Genomic DNA, 16,518 nt, shown 5'->3' on the forward strand with positions numbered 1-16,518 from the left:
CCAGTAACAGTTAGATTTATAGAACAAGCACAGGGAATAAATTATGGAATCACTCAATTCTGAGGAAAAAATTATGGAATCATGAAAAACAAACAAAATAACACTAACACATCACTAGTACTTTGTTACACCACCTCTGGCTTTTATAACTGCTTGCAGTCTCTGAGGCATTGACTTAATGAGTGATAAACAGTACTCTTCATCAATCTGGCTCCAGCCTTCTCTGATTGCTGTTGCCAAATCATCTTTGCAGGTTGGAGCCTTGTCATGGACCATTTTCTTTAACTTCCACCACAGATTTTCAATTGGATTGAGATCTGGACTGTTTGCAGGCCATGGCATTGACCTTATGCGTCTTTCTTCAAGGAATTTTTACAATTTTTGCTCTATGGCAAGATGCATTATCATCTTGATAAATGATTTGATCATCCCCAAACATCCTTTCAATAGATGGGATAAGAAAAGTGTCCAAAATTGCAATGTAAACCTGTGCATTTATTGAAGATTTAATGACAGCCATCTCCCCAGTGCCTTTACCTGACATGCAGCCCCATATCATAATTGACTGTGGAAATTTGCATGTTTTCTTCAGACAGTCGTCTGCATAAATCTCATTGGAACAGCACCAAACAAAAGTTCCAGCATCATCACCTTGCCCAATGCAGATTCGAGATTCATCACTGAATATGACTTTCATCCAATCATCCACAGTCCACGATTGCCTTTCCTTAGCCCATTGTAACCTTGTTTTTTTGTGTTTAGGTGTTAGAGATGGCTTTCTTTTAGCTTTTCTGTATGTAAATCCCATTTCCTTTAGGCGGTTTCTTACAGTTCAGTCACAGATGTTGACTCCAGTTTCCTCCCATTTGTTCCTCATTTGTTTTGTTGTACATTTTCTGTTTTCAAGGCATATTACTTTAAGTTTTCTGTCTTGACACTTTGATGTCTTCCTTGGTCTACCAGTATGCTTGCCTTTAACCACCTTCCCATGTTGTTTGTATTTGGTCCGTGTTTTAGACACTGCCGACATTGAAAAACCAACATCTTGTGCAACACTGCGTGATGATTTACCCTCTTTACCTACATACTAACATGCAGATTTACAGGTGTTAGTGTTTGTAATGAAAATTTACAGGGCGATTCCATAATTTTTTCCTCAGAATTGAGTGATTCCATAATTTATTCCCTGTGCTTGTTCTATAAATCTAACTGTTACTGGACACCACAATTATTTTTCATGATTTCTTTTAGTGTTTCTTAAAGCCAGAAAGTTGCCATTTGAAATGCCTTTAGTTTTTGGCCATGTCTGTGATCTGCTTTTTTTCTACAACAATAAACAACTGAAGGAACATCCTCAGGGACTGGTGATTCCATAATTTTTGCCAGGGGTTGTAGTAGAGGCAAAAGGCAGGAGGCCTCCAAGGATCCACCTGGGGACTCTCTAAAAATGAGAGCGGGGGGGGGGGGGAACCAAACATACATAAGGTCACTCTTACCCTGTTTCCCCGAAAATAAGACCTAGTGTGATTGTCGGTGATGGCTGCAATGTAAGCCCTACCCCCCAAATAAGCCCTAGTTAAAGTCCTTGTAGGTCTTATTTTGAGGGTAGGGCTTATTTTCGGGGGAAACAGGGTAGGGCTTATATTGCAGCCATCACTGACAATCACGCTAGGTCTTATTTTCGGGGAAACAGGGTACCAACCCCCTGAATGCCCAACAAACCCATCTTTAGGGGGAGAGTGGGAGAAGAGAGGAGAGGGAGTGCTAAAAGAACCCTGCGAGGAACCAAGCAAGGGCCAGGTCACATGCAATTACACAAATGGATGTTCTGCATTAAAAAAAGGAGGTAGCCATGGAAGGAGATAGAGTTAATCTAAATATCAGCCCTAGACCCCCAGCAATATTTTACTGACAGTCTCAACGCTTCCCCCTGCCCGAGTGTCTACGGGGTAGGGAGACAATACTCTTCAGGCAGAAAGAAACACCAGACCTCTCGAGCCAAGCAACCCCCCAGTCAATGCAAGGCTCTAGACCAGGGATATGCAATTAGCGGACCTCCAGCTGTTGCAAAACTACAAGTCCCATGAGGCACAACAAGACTGATAGCCACAAGCATGACACCCAGAGGCAGAGGCATGATGGGACTTTTAGTTGTGCAACAGCTAAAGGTCTGCTAATTACAAATCCCCGCTTTAGACAACCCCCCCCCCCCCCCAACTCAGATCGTTTGCTGCCACCACCACGCTGCTCAGGTGTGGTGTCCAGTCAGCCCCTCTATCTCCACATGTTCCAGTGTCCCTATGGCGCCCTTAAGCTCTTCTCAGGTCATCTGCACCTGTAGCCCTGCCCACTTCCTGCCACGTGACTGGAAGGTGAACCCGAGAGAGAAAAAGGCTTGGAGCGCACCAGTCCCTCCTCTTGCCGCTGGCAGAGGAACACACTCCTCTGTTTCTAGAACGCCACTGCCTTTCCAGGGCCACCTGTGAGGGGGAGCTGAATGAATCCAGCCCCAGCTGGTAGTTCAGCCCTCCCTATGCCTGCCTAACAGGGGAACCATCAGACCCTCCCCGGTCATCTGGTTAGGAAAGTATGTCATGTCACTGTGTAGTAAGAAACACAATCAATACTGGAGGATCAAGGGAAAGGTGTTGACTCTCCTCTCTCAGGTCTGCCATCCTGGAAGGTGAGGGAGAAACACTGTTATTCAGTACTGAATGGCACTATTGTATATATTTTTATTGCATGAATGTTGTCGGAACACATGAGTATGAGCAGCAGTACCTATTGTCAGACCCAGAGGAGTAATTGTGCTCTGAATAGTTTAGTTTTAAATATCACTTTAGGGTGTATACATGGGTTGGTAGTGGTTTTGGTAGGTTGCACTGAGGTCTTATTTGTATAGCTTCATATCTGACTCAAAAGGAAAAAATATAATTTAATTATATACACACACACACACAGTGTATCTCACAAAAGTTAGTACATCCCTCACAATTTTGTAAATATATTATTATATCTTTTTATGTGACAACACTGAAGACATTACATTACATTTTGCTACAATGTAAAGTAGTGAGTATACAGCATGCATACAGGAGGTCCCCGACTTACGAACATCCGAGTTGCGAACAACTCCTACTTACGAACGGGGCCCGAATGACGTCACTGCCGGCCGAATCTTCCTCTCCTTGCTTGACTGAGCCGTTCCTCCGTTCCTGGCCTGCCCATCCACAGGCCTGGTAAGGTCCGGTGGCCTGCCAGGCCGCTAAAACTGCCCGTCGTGGCCGCGGCCTAGTGAAGCCTCCAGGATCCCCGGTCTTTCCTGTGCCGCTGCCCCGCCGAGGTGCACTGCGGCCGGCCAGCTGGCCTGCCCGGACTCGGATCACAGACACTGCTGCTGTCTCCATCCATCCATCTCCCTGCTGTGCCATCACACATCAACACATCGGCTCCCCTCTCTCTGGTGTCTCCTGTCCCTGCTGCCATGTAAACTGTAAGAGGGGAGAGCTGTGCTGTGCTGTGCTGTGGAAATCTAACACAGTGCTGGGACTCCTGTTTTGGAGGTGACAGGGTCAAAAAAGAGAACCTGTCACCTCCAATTGCTATCACACAGGGAATTGTTTTCTCCTGTGTAATAGCAATAAAGTTTAAATGAAAAAAAAATTTATAAAAATAAAAAAAAATAAGAAATACAGTAATAATTAAACAAAATAAAAAAGAATTAAAAAAGTAAAGAATAAGAAAAATAATATTAAAAATAAGAAAATTATACAAAAATAAATAAAAGACTGGATTTGCACTGAAAAAAAAAAAAAAAGGGTACTGTTCCGACGTACAAACAAATTCGACTTAAGAACAAACCTACAGTCCCTATCTTGTTCGTAACCCGGGGACCCCCTGTAAGTGTAAATTTGCTGTCCCCTCAAAATAACTCAACACAGCCATTAATGTCTAAACCACTGGCAAAAAAAGTGGAGTACACCCCTGAGTGAAAATGTCCAAATTGGGCCAAAGTGTCAATATCGTGTGGCCGCCATTATTTTTCAGCACTGCCTTAACCCTCTTGGGCTTGGAAGTCACCAGAGCTTCACAGGCTGACACTGGAGTCCTCTTCCACTCCTCCATGAAGACATCACGGGCATGGTGCATATTAGAGACCTTGCGCTCCTCCACCTTTCGTTTGAGGATGCCCCACAGATGCTCAACAGGGTTTAGGTCTGGAGATATGCTTGGCCAGTCCATCACCTTTTATATTAAAAGTCCGTGCTTAGGAGGAAAAAACAGAAGGACTGCAGCCTCCCCTTAATTAATTCCCAGTGGGAGTTAATTGAATCTACATGGAAAAGAGGTTGGGGAAATTGGCGCTGCCCTATTAACAGTGTTTATTGCTTACAAATTAAAAGTGGTGATAATGATTAAATAATCACATTAAAAGTGATCGTGGAATATCTAAGCAAATATCGTACAACTATACGGTCAAGTGACACAAACATGTGTAAGGGAGAAACGTGCTTACGATTTGTCCCCTGGGTAAACTAACCCTTACATGTGTGCAAAGGTAGATCCAGAGAACAAATAATAAGTTAGATTAGAAATAAATAGTTATATATATATATATATATATATATATATATATATATATATATATATATATATATATATATATATATATATATATATATATATATATATATATATATATACCCTCTAAAAATAAACGTACAAATCCTCTGTGTTATATAAATATGTGAGAAGTCTCATGTCTTCCAACAGGTGAAATAATTTTACACTTGCCCATCTTGTAATATAAAATTATACATTTACAACACCCCCCCTTTTATATAATAGTGTAACACCCCCTATTATGGGGCTACCAACATCCGTGAAAAAAATAATAATAAATATTAGTTAAACCATGTCAACAGCATGTGTGATAACTATTGTGCACTGTGTCTAATAGGAAAAACCATACAATTCTAAGACTCTATGTTATCATGTGCTAAACCCCCTCAGGACTCATAAGGTTTTAAATAGAATCTATACAGGCAAAATTTTATGTACGGTTAATTGATTAATAAAGCAGTTCATTTAGACTCCATGGAAGACATATATGTAAAGTCCCTATGGAAAAAAACATGCAAAATCGAATGTCTATTTGTAGAAACAGGAGTTCTATAGAAGCCAAGGATCGGTCAGCATGCAGATATAAATGACAAGGGGTAAGAGATGGTGACTTCCGTGCTCGTACAGGCTGGTGACTCCAAGTGCTCCCCCCCGTGCTCCCCCACTCACCAGAGTCAGTCACCCCCACAGGGGTACTGTGCAGAGGAGTGGGTGTCCTGGGATGGCTGCCCCTTGTAGATGTCCCGTTTAAGCTCCGCTGCTCTGTGGGATCGCTCCAGTGATCCGATTCAGGGGTCCCCACCGAGGAATCCAGGCCTGGGTTCCTTCACAACTCCCCACCTCCGCTCTGCTTAGTCCTCCTCATATCAAGAAACAAACAGGGGGCTTCCGTAGTGAAGTATGTCCAGTTTATTGACACTTTAAAAAAGTTTTTTAAAACAATGACCCAGTACAAACACCGCTGTAAGCAAAGATGGGACCAGGAAGCAGGTCCGAGCATGCGTCCCACCTTGCGTTCCAGTCAGATCTTCCGGGTATGACGTGTGAGTGTGACTCCGTCTTACGCGTTTCGTCAGACGTTCTCAAAGACTGTGTCGACGCTTCACACAAGGATATAGTCCTGCAGGCGCCATAAACCCTCCCCTAATTATGTAAATGTCGCTCGGGGGGTGTGAGTAACGGGGCCGCTGGTCTATATGGCAACCAAAGCAATCATAAAATGAGTTCTAGTACATTGTATACTTATATGCTTTATACAGTTTACATCGATCCGTCATCATAGTCTATTCATGGAGATGGAATGCCTTGTTACCAATGTGCGTTATCCATTTATCTTAATTTCGATTTATCAGACCCAGATTGAATGAGATGTTTGAATTAAGCATACAAGAGAAGATATTAAAAATAATAAAAAATTGATTAAGAAAAAATAAATAATTCTTAATCAATTTATTATTTATTATTTTTAATATCTTCTCTTGTATGCTTAACTCAAACCTCTCATTCAATCTGGGTCTGATAAATCGAAATTAAGATAAATGGATAACGCACATTGGTAACAAGGCATTCCATCTCCATGAATAGACTATGATGACGGATCGATGTAAACTGTATAAAGCATATAAGTATACAATGTACTAGAACTCATTTATGATTGCTTTGGTTGCCATATAGACCAGCGGCCCCGTTACTCACACCCCCCGAGCGACATTTACATAATTAGGGGAGGGTTTATGGAGCCTGCAGGACTATATCCTTGTGTGAAGCGTCGACACCGTCTTTGAGAACGTCTGATGACAAAACGCGTAAGGCGGAGTCACGCTCACACGTCATACCCGGAAGTTCTGGCTGGAACGCAAAGTGGGACGCACGCTCGGACCTGCTTCCTGGTCCCATCCTTGCTTACAGTGGTGTTTGTACTGGGTCATTGTTTTAAAAAACTTTTTTAATGTGTCAATAAACTGGACATACTTCACTACGGAACCCCCCTGTTTGTTTCTTGATATGAGGAGGACTAAGCAGAGCGGAGGTGGGGAGTTGTGAAGGAACCCAGGCCTGGATTCCTCGGTGGGGACCCCTGAATCGGATCACTGGAGCGATCCCACAGAGCAGCGGAGCTTAAACGGGACATCTACAAGGGGCAGCCATCCCAGGACACCCACTTCTCTGCACAGTACCCCTGTGGGGGTGACTGACTCTGGTGAGTGGGGGAGCACGGGGGGGAGCACTTGGAGTCACCAGCCTGTACGAGCACGGAAGTCACCATCTCTTACCCCTTGTCGTTTATAACTGCATGCAGACCGATCCTTGGCTTCTATAGAACTCCTGTTTCTACAAATAGACATTCGATTTTGCATGTTTTTTTCCATAGGGACTTTACATATATGTCTTCCATGGAGTCTAAATGAACTGCTTTATTAATCAATTAACCGTACATAAAATTTTGCCTGTATAGATTCTATTTAAAACCTTATATAAGTCCTGAGGGGGTTTAGCACATGATAACATAGAGTCTTAGAATTTTATGGTTTTTCCTATTAGACACAGTGCACAATAGTTATCACACATGCTGTTGACATGGTTTAACTAATATTTATTATTATATTTTTCACAGATGTTGGTAGCCCCATAATAGGGGGTGTTACACTATTATATAAAAGGGGGGGGTGTTGTAAATGTATAATTTTATATTATAAGATGGGCAAGTGTAAAATTATTTCACCTGTTGGAAAACATGAGACTTATCACATATATATATACATATATACATACACACACACACACACACACACAACTATTTCTTTCTAATCTAACTTATTACTGTATTTATTGGCGTATAACACTCACTTTTTCACCATGAAAATTGGGCGCAAATAGTGCGTGCGTGTTATACGCCAATACTTAAATTTTAGCTGCCTCGGAGGGGACAGGGAGGGGGTCGGGACGAGCGCCGTCAGATTACATACAGTGAGAATCTCCTGTTTACTTGGCGGCCTCTGTAATGGGAAGTCCCGTCTCCTGGGACGCCATTGGACCACTGTTCTGTCTATTATAGGAGATTCTCACTGTATGTAATCTGTCGGCGCTCGTCCCATCCCCTCCCTGTCCCCTCTAGGCTGCAGATGGGCATCGATCAGGCTGCACTGATGGCAATGGCGAGGCTGCTGCATTGATGGCAATGGCGAGGCTGCTGCATTGATGGCAATGGCGAGGCTGCTGCATTGATGGCAATGGCGAGGCTGCTGCATTGATGGCAATGGCGAGGCTGCTGCATTGATGGCAATGGCGAGGCTGCTGCATTGATGGCAATGGCGAGGCTGCTGCATTGATGGCAATGGCGAGGCTGCTGCATTGATGACAATGGCGAGGCTGCTGCATTGATGTGGACTGATGAGGCTTGTGATATTGATCAGGCTGCATTGGTGGCAATGGTGAGGCTGCATATGGGCACTGACCCTTATTTTGCCTCAAAGTTCCTTATTTAAAATGTAAGTTTTTTTCCTGAAACTTCCCTCTTAAAATTAATGTGCGTGTTATACGCCTGTGCGTGTAATACGCCGATAAGTACGGTATTTGTTCTCTGGATCTACCTTTGCACACATGTAAGGGTTCATTTACCCAGGGGACAAATCGTAAGCACATTTCTCCCTTACACATGTTTGTGTCACTTGACCGTATAGTTGTACGATATTTGCTTAGATATTCCACGATCACTTCTAATGTGATTATTTAATCATCACCACTTTTAATTTGTAAGCAATAAACACTGTTAATAGGGCAGCGCCAATTTCCCCAACCTCTTTTCCATATAAGTCCATCACCTTTACCCTCAGCTTAAGGCAATGGTCGTCTTTGATATGTGTTAGGGGTCGTTCTGTTGGAATATTGCCCTGCGGCCCAGTCTCCAAAGGGAGGGGATCATGCTCTTCTTCAGTATGTCACAGTACATATTTGCATTCATGGTTCCCTCAATGAACTGTAGCTCCCCAAGGGCCAGCAGCACTCATGCAGCCCCAGACCATGACACTCCCACCACCATGCTTGACTGCAGGCAAGACACTTTTCTTTGTACCCTTACCTGGTTGCTGCCACACACGCTTGACACCATCTGAATCAAATACGTTTATCTTGGTCTCATCAGACCACAGGACATGGTTCCAGTAATCCATGTCCTTAGTCTGCTTGTCTTCAGCAAACTGTATGCGGGCTCTCTTGTGCATCATCTTTAAAAGAATCTTCTTTGTGGGACTACAGCCATACAGACCAATTTGATACAGTGTGCGGTGTATGGTCTGAGCACTGACAGGCTGACCCCCCCACCCCCCCACCCCTTCAACCTCTGCAGCAATGCTGGCAGCACTCATATATTTATTTTCCCAAAGACAACCTCTGGATAGGACGCTGAGAACATGCACTCAACTTCTTTGGTCGACCATGGCGAGGCCTGTTCCGAGTGGAACCTGTCCTGTTAAACCGCTGTATGGTCTTGGCCACCATGCTGCAGCTCAGTTTCAGGGTCTTGGCAATCTTCTTATAGCCTAGGCCATCTTTATGTAGAGCAACAATTCTTTTTGTCAGATCCTCAGAGTTCTTTGCCATGAGTTGCCATGTTGAACTTCCAGTGACCAGTATGAGAGTGTGAGAGTTATAACACCAAATTTAACACACCTGCTCCCCACTCATATCTGAGACCTTGTAACATTAACGAGTCACATGACACCGGGGAGGGAAAATGGGTAATTGGGCTCAATTTGGACATTTTCACTTAGGGTGTACTCACTTTTGTTGCCAGCGGTTTAGACATTAATGGCTGTGTTTTGAGTTATTTTGAGAGGACTGCTACTAAATGTCTAAGTGACGGTTCACACAGGGGCAGATTCAAAGTCATCTGACTTTGAAGCCGCCCACACACCGCAACCTGCAAACAACTTCTTTAGTAGAAGTCAATGCAAGTCGCTCCTATTATAACGGTTCCATTGTACTGAATGGAGCATGAATTGTCAGGCTGACAGGTCGCCCCTGTGTGAACCAGCAATTAGTGACAGCAGGTGCACATGACTTGTATCAAGCTACCTGCCTATGACAAGGGAGTCCGATTCAACCTCTAATATACAGTATATCTGTTATTTTCAGAGTGGATTAGACATTTTGTTCCCTAACCATATAGCTAGTTATTTATATTTACCACTGCAGATTAATATTTAAGAATAATTTGTTTTTTTAAACTTTACATAATAACTAAATTATACACCACTCTTTTTGAGGTTTTTATCTGATTAATAAAATATCCAACTAATCGATTATGAAAATAATCATTAGTTTCAGCCCTAGAGTTGTTACTCACCATCATCAGGTATGTGCTCAACAGCCTCCCGGGTGAATCAGACACTGATGTTTCAGGGAAGTCCCTCTTTCTTCTGAATGTCATGGGTTTGCAGGCCTGTGTAAGCAAAGAAGATTTTTGGAATGACAACACTGGCACCCTTGGGATAGGGACAAGTTGCGTCATAGGTGATATTATCTCTCATCCTTATAATTCCTTAACCCACCTCATATTCTACTTAAAGTGATTGTATTTTTTTAAAAAAATCAAACACGCAGGTTTACAAACATGTCATACTTACCTCCACTGTGCAGCTTGTCTTGCACAGAGTGGTCCCGATCCTCCTCTTCTGGGGTCCCTCGACGGCTCTCGCATCAGATAACCCCCTAGGAGAAGCGCTCTACCAGGGGGATACCGTGCGCGCTCCCGAGTCCAGCATTTGCGTCCATAGACACGAATGCCAGACTCGGCCCTGGCACCAGCGTCATTGGATTTTATTGACAGCAGCGGGAGCCAATGGCTGCGCTGCTATCAATCTATCCAATCAAGAGCCAGGACCCCCTGCAGAGAGGGACAACGTGTCTCCGCCGAGGAAACGAAGGAGCTCAGGTAAGTAAAACGGGGGGCTGGGGGGCCGGTCATTGCCAGAAATTTTAGTGAAGGTAAATTGGGTATCTGGTGCTCCAGGAGGCAATGCCCTTAGTTTGTAATAATGCACATTTGATTAGTCAGTCTTTAGGTAAAAAACAAAGTTGAACCACGGTAAGGGGGCGATTTAAAAAGAGGCAGCCATCCTCAGAGTGTGTCCAGCAACTCTGCAAAACATATAAAAGAAACAAGGGTTGGGGGGGCTCTCTAAGTGTGGTATTAAAAAAGTATCATTTATTGCAAAAGATTAAAAACACTACAAGATATAAGTGGGAGTTATGCTCATCATAAGTATGTAGTCCTGGCAGTTCTACTGCATCCCACAGGCTCTTCGCACGATCCGAGTAGCTGGGAAAGGTTCTGGTGTGATGTTGTGCTGAATAGCTGTACATTCAGGAAAACCAGGAAGTAGTCAGCTCCAACTGACTGGATGGATATGGATATCTTGTTGTGTTTTTAATCTTGTGCAATAAATTATACTGTTTTAATACTACACTTAGAGAGGCGCCCCCCCCCCCCCCCCCCCCCTTGTTTCTTTTATATGCAACAAATGAACAAGGCACTTCAGGAAAACTCTTTTCTGGGAAATATGGAATTGTATTGACTCATTACCCAAGAAAATCAACCTCTCCATCCAACATCAGTTTTAACTATTTCAAGGATCTCTACAAAGATACTAAGAATACTCCTCAGGACCAGGCTAAATGAACATAACACCAAGGTTAAAATGGAATTAAAGTCTCATTTGAAAAAGCTGCGAGCAGGCTCTTTAGTGCAGGACAGACATGCAATGTCTCTTCTACAGTAAAATAAAGTTACCTGCCTGCTCGCAGTCTTCCTTATAATCTCCAGCTTAGTTTACATTCCGGCACAGATCCTGTGTGCCAGGATGACTACACTCCTGTGCATGCACAGGGGTGAGGTCATCCTGCACCTGTCAACGAAGACGGCCACAGCCTGGCACTCAGAAGTTGTTGGGTAGAAGATGCCAGCACCAGTGAGGGACGTCGAAGGAGGCCTATAAGACTGCCTAGAAGAGCTGGTACAGTGTGACATGGGCACTACCCATCACTGTAAAGAAAATAAAAACTACTTTTCAAAGAAGAACACAAAATTAAACAAGTTCTTCCTTTACATTAACCGCTTTACGACCGCACATATACTGCGGCAGGCACCGAGGTAGAGAGTGCACCCGCGCCTCCCTGGCTGTGCTGCCATTGGCTGCAGCACCAAACAATCAGTAGCCGATTGGTCGCTGGCACCCGACGATTGGCTTAGGACATTACCAAAGAGAGCCCTGTGTAGGTAAACAAAGGGCTCTCTTCTGACAGCAGCAATGTGCTGTTTTTTTCTTCCTGCAAAGCAGGTTGTAAAAATGTGCAGTTTTTTACTTCCTGCTTTGCACACACAGTAACACATGTTGGCCACACATTTAACCCCTTAATCACCCTAGATGTTAACCCCTTCATTGCCAGTGTCATTAGTAGAGTTACAGTGCATATTTTTTTTTAACACTAATCACTGTATTGGTGTCACTGGTTCCCAAAAAAGTGTCAGTTAGGGGTCTGATTTGTCAGGCGCAATATCGCAGTCCCACTATAAGTCGCTGATAGCCACCATTACTAGTAAAAAAAATAAATAAAAATTCCCTAAATATATCCCATAGTTTTAGACGCTATAACATTTACGCAAACCAATCAATTTCACACTTATAATTTTTTTTACCAATAATATGTAGCAGAATACATTTTGGCCTAAATTGATGAAGAAATTTGATTTTTTACATTTTTTTATTGGATGTGTTTTATAGCAGAATGTAAAAAAAAATTTTTTTTTTTTCAAAATTGTTGGTCTTTTTTTTGTTTATACAAAAAAAATAAAAACTACAGAGGTGATTAAATACCACCAAAAGAAAGCTCTATTTGTGGGGGGAAAAAATAACCAGTTACACTTACCGGTAACGGTGTTTCTGCGAAGTCTTCCAGGCCGGCACCCTGAGAGATGACTGGTCCACTTGACAGGAAACACAATCAATCAAGAGGTTAAAGGCCCCCGCCCCTCCCGATGCTCCTCATTTTTGACAAAGTATTGACCCACACCAGTGCACGAGAGTGAAAAACATAACCACCACCACACTCTAAACATTACATCTTTCCTAAATAGAACGGGTGGGAAGTAGGCCTGCCGTCCTGGAAGACTTCCCAGAAACACCATTACCGGTAGGTGTAACTGGTTATTTTCTCAAGTCGTCTTCCAGGATGGCACCCTGAGAGAAGAGCAAGTAGCTCAGGCCTACCTTTAGGGCGGGACCACCGCTTGCAGGACCTTCCTACCAAATGCCAGGTCCTGAGGAGATAGTAACTCCACTCTATAATGCCTCAGGAACGTGTTCCGGCTTGACCATGTAGCGGCTCTACATATCTGCTCCACCGAAGCTCCGGCCCTTTCCGCCCAGGAGGTTGCCAGAGATCGCGTGGAATGCGCTCTAAGATTTCTAGGAGCTGCTTTACCTGACTGCTCATAGGCTAACGAAATGGTATGTTTAATCCATCTAGCTATAGAAGCCTTGGATGCCTGTTGGCCCTTCTTTTGGCCAGAAAAATTAACTAAAAGATGGCTGGACCTTCTGAATTCCTTAACCCTTTCTAGGTAGGATAATAAACAACGTCTGACGTCCAGACAATGAAAAGAAACTTCCCCTTCACTTTTGGGTTTACTACAAAAGGAAGGCAGCACCACTTCTTGAGTCCTATGGAACTTTGATGCTACCTTAGGAAGGTACAGGGGGTCCTGCCTAAGTATAACCCTGTCCTCGAATAAAGAAAAGAATGGTTCTTTAATAGAAAAAGCCTGAACGTCACCTACTCTCCTAGCTGAGGTGATTGCTAGTAAAAAGGCCAATTTAAGGTTCAGGATCCTAAGGGGGATCTGATCTTTCGGTTCAAATGGGGCCTTTGTTAACCCCTCCAGTACTAGTGTAAGGTCCCAAGGAGGACACCTAGACATTTGAACAGGGGACCAACCTCTCCCTGACCAAGAGAAATCTCTTGATCAGGGGGTGTAATGCCAAACGTTTCTCAAGGAAACAGGACAAGGCTGAAACCTGCGCCTTAAGGGTCTTGGTTGCTAAACCTAGATCTGCTCCATCCTGGAGAAATTCTAAGATAGCAGGGATCTCTCTTTGAGAAGTCCCTCTCTCCTGGCACCAGCAAGAGAAAATCGCCTAGGTCTTGGCGTAAATACGCCTTGTGACTGGCCTTCTACTAAGGAGCAGTTTATCCACTACTCTGTCCGACAGTCCCTTCTCCCGCAGGTTCTGCCATTCAAGAGCCAGGCCGTCAGCTTGAAGAAGCTGGGGTCTGGGTGGCGGACTGGACCCTGAAGGAGAAGGTCGCCCCGGACAGGGAGGTGAAGCGGTGGGGCTACGGACCAACCCTGCAGGGTTGGAAACCAGGCTCCCTTGGGCCACCAAGGGGCGATTAGAATCAACTTGTTTTCCGAGAGGAACAGTTTTTGAAGGACCCTCGGAATTAGTCCCAGAGGGGGAAAGGCATAGGCCAGTCGGAAGTCCCAGACCTGCGCCAATGCATCTATCCCCTCTGAGCCTCTCTCTCGAGCAAGGGAAAAGAATCTCTTTACCCTTCTGCTTTTCCTGCGGGCAAAGAGATCTATCTCTGGAACGCCGAATTGCCGACTTACCAGGGAAAAGACCTCTGGATTCAGTTCCCATTCCCCCTGCAGAATCGGCTGCCGACTGAGGTAGTCTGCCTCTACATTTAACGTCCCCTTTATGTGGATTGCGGAGATGGAAGGAATCCAACTTTCCGCCCAGGACAGGATCTCTGCTGATAGGGATAGGAGTGTTGTAGATCTGGTACCCCCGATGGTTCAGAAACGCCACTGCCGTGGCATTGTCTGACAAGACCTGCACCTCCTGGCCCCTGATCCTTCCCTCGAAAGCCTTTAGTGCTTCTCCTATGGCCAACAGCTCTCGAAAGTTGGAGGAGGCCCTTCTTTGTTCTGAATCCCAGGACCCCTGAGCTATTAGATCCACCAGGTGGGCTCACCACCCCCAGGAACTTGCATCTGTAGTTATCCTGAGAGGCTGAAGTTGGCTCCAAAGGAGGCCCCTTTGAAGCCTCTGAGGAAGGAGCCACCAGTGAAGGGAGTTCTTTACTTCGACCGGGATGGCTATCGCTATGTCCAGAGAGTCTCTTTTTCTGTCCCAAGAGGATAGAAGAAAGTGCTGGAGGGGCCTGGAGTGTAGCTGTGCCCAAGGAACTGCTGGGATAGATGCCGTCATTAAACCCAGAACTCTCATGATACCTCTGTAGGATATGGTCCTTGCCTGTAACAGCGACGTGACCGCTGATATGAGGCCCTCTAACTTGCCCTGAGGTAGAACTAACTTTTGCTCTGAGGAGTCCAGCAGGAAACCCAGATACAGCTTTGTCTGAGCAGGAGTCAGCGAGGACTTTTCCCTGCTGACAATCCATCCCAGGGCTTCTAAAGTCTCCATTACTCTGGATAGATCCAGAAGTAGTTGATCCTGACTTAGACTGTAAATCAAAATGTCGTCCAGGTAGGGAATCAATGCCACTCCCTGGAGGTGCAGAAAAGCCACCACCTCTGCCATGACCTTTGTGAAGACTCTCGGACTGGATGCCAGTCCAAAGGGGAGGGCCGTGAACTGCCAGTGTTGCACTCCCTCTGGAGAGGCGATCGCAAATCTCAGGAAGCTTTGATGGCCCTGAAAAATGGGGACATGAAGGTAGGCGTCTTTTAAATCTAAGGTCACCATAAACACTTTTTTGAGGAGATGTCTCCTGAGAGAATAGACACTCTCCATGCGGAATTTTTTGTAGCGAAGAAAAACATTGAGGTTCCTTAGATTTATAATAAGACGATACCTTCCTGAGGGTTTTGGTACCACAAAAATGTGGGAATAAAACCCGACCCTGCTGGTCCACTGGAACAGGTATTATAATCTGACTGGCCAGCTCTCTTATATTCTGAAGGATTCCTACCACTTTGCAAGGATCCCTGGGAAGGCAGGTCAAGAGAAACTTGGGGGGTGGAGGGGAGAGAAACTCCAATCTGTAACCCTCTCTTATGATCCGAAGAACATAGGGGCTTTGGGTGATCCTTTCCCACTGAGAGGCAAAGTGGGAAAGTCTGCCCCCTACCGGAAAGTCATTTGGGGGTTTTGTCAACTGACTTCTGGCTGGAAAAGAGAACGCCAGTCTTTTGTTTGTCTTTTCCTGCGCCCCAACGTCTATTAGTGGAGACTTTTTTCTCGGAGAAGCGATTCTTTGCCTGGGGGCCACGAAAAAAAACGCTTCCTCTCTCTCCTAGGTTTGGTAGGAAATTTTTTTCCCTTTCTCGGTAGATCTGGCTAAAGCCTGATCTAGGCCAGCACCAAAAAGGAGCGTCCCTTCAAAAGGGAGACCACATAGATGGGTCTTGGATGAGCTATCCCCATCCCAGGTTTTAACCCAGAGGGCTCGCCTGGCTGAGTTTAGTAAGGCACCTGTCTTAGCGGTTGTACGCACTGTCTCAACCGCAGCATCTGCTAAATATGCGACAGCATTCCCTATGACCTCCAGAGAATCCAGGACCTCCCTGGATTTGGAGGTTCGGGATACGTGGTCCATTAATTTACAGACCCACGTGTCGGCATTCCTTGCGATGCAAGCTGAGGCCAATGCGGGGCTCATAGCCGCAGCGTTAGCTTCCCAGGCTCTGCGTAAAATGGTTTCAGCCCTGCGATCCATTTGATCCTTTAAATTACCGGTATCTTCGAAGGAAAGATCCGACTGCTTAGAGACCTGTGCTAAGGAGGCGTCTAGCCTAGGAGTTTTGAAAAACTTTTCCTCATTCTCCTCCGAGAAGGGGCATCTACGCTTCCAGGTTTTATATTTTAG

General features: G+C 44.8%; 1 protein-coding gene across 3 annotated transcripts in view; it reads right to left on the reverse strand.

The window, feature by feature from the left end:
- The window catches only part of GDF5 (growth differentiation factor 5), a 249,629-nt gene that overhangs the window by 221,806 nt on the left and 11,305 nt on the right, over positions 1-16,518 (reverse strand). For all 3 annotated transcript variants that reach the window (XR_012236915.1, XR_012236916.1, XR_012236914.1), the window contains exon 2: positions 9,968-10,063. The gene's annotated coding sequence lies outside the window, so the exon portion shown is untranslated. The remainder of the gene's footprint in view (positions 1-9,967; positions 10,064-16,518) is intronic.

Source organism: Aquarana catesbeiana, linkage group LG12, assembly GCF_042186555.1.
Source record: "Aquarana catesbeiana isolate 2022-GZ linkage group LG12, ASM4218655v1, whole genome shotgun sequence".
In the NCBI taxonomy this organism is placed as follows: Eukaryota; Metazoa; Chordata; class Amphibia; order Anura; family Ranidae; genus Aquarana; species Aquarana catesbeiana.